Source organism: Otolemur garnettii, unplaced genomic scaffold, assembly GCF_000181295.1.
Source record: "Otolemur garnettii isolate 467f Iridium unplaced genomic scaffold, OtoGar3 scaffold00055, whole genome shotgun sequence".
In the NCBI taxonomy this organism is placed as follows: domain Eukaryota; kingdom Metazoa; phylum Chordata; class Mammalia; order Primates; family Galagidae; genus Otolemur; species Otolemur garnettii.
This window is the reverse complement of record NW_003852450.1, coordinates 662,736-664,055: the sequence shown is the minus strand read 5'-3', so window position 1 is coordinate 664,055 and position 1,320 is coordinate 662,736.

The window sequence follows — 1,320 nt, the reverse complement described above, 5'->3', positions numbered from 1 at the left end:
GGGGCTGGCCTGGGAAGGGGCTGCCTGCAGGTCACTTGGATGATAGTTGCTCTTGCTGGAACAAAACTCTAGGCACCTTGACTTCCTAATTTTATCCCTTTTCCACTGCAGCTCATGGCTTTGGAAGATGCACCAGAAAGCCATAGCAATTTTCATTTTAGAAATGAGTAAGCAAGACTTTAAAACAATTATTAACTTTCCTGGCATCACGAATCTCATACTCATATTAATGCAAAAGTAAAAACTAAAATACTACCAAAGGAGCATTACCAAACACCTTAGGCATGTTCTCCAATATACCTAATACGGTATTCTTTCTATTTACCACCCAATGCATAACAAATAAATCTACCATCTCCTGTAGATGGTAAACTTAATAATCTCAGAATTTTTGAGTGATAAAACCAGGACTGAAACCATTACCTTCTAATATCCAGCCTAGTGTGTTATCCAGAATAACATGCATCACAGTCCCTAAACTGATTTAAATCAAGGAGAAGCTTTGGAGTATTGCACAGCATCATGGAGTCCATCCGTCGTCTCTGCCCTCTCTTATCACACCCCTACATAGAAAATCTTTAGAAATGATTAGTTTAAAAAAAAATGAATTCAAAGCATTTCTTCTCCACGCTGAGGTCTCTGGTTTCTGTTCCTCCATACTTTGCTAAAATTTCCCACCTAGGGCTGTATCTATTTGGATGCATTAACACAAAGAGCACTAGTGGGCTCATATGGCCTTTGCAAATGGATCGAGAATACTTCACAACTTTATGTAGGGAAACAGGATAGAGCCCAGTGTTAAGAGAAGGAAAAGCTGGGATGGATGGGTCCTGGGATTCAGAAGCCACCACACTGAACAGCCCTTTGTCTGATTCTGTTTGTTTCTTCCATGGCTTAAACTCTGGTGAGTGAGGGAATATAAATAAAGGATTAAACAATAAAGCACTTAGAGCTAGTCCATAGGAGAATTAGTGGAAAACATGTAGTAACCTGTCACCATAGATGGTGAGGTTTGAGGGCAGCTTTGAAAGTCTCTTGAACCACCTTTAACAGCAGTTCCTAAGCCTCTTGGTCTGAAGACCCCTTTGTTAGCCTCAGAGAAACAAGCAAACAAAAAATTAGTGAGAAAAGTCACACTGATTTTCATTTTTTGACAATCTCTAGTTTCTGGCTTATAAAAACAGCTTTATTCTCAAATATTTTTCTGTAATCAATCTGTTGTGATATGTTGTTCTAGTTGAAGTATATGAAGGAAAACCTGGCCTCATTTATGTACTTGGAAAAGAGACGATTTTCATAACTTTTCAATATAATTTTGAA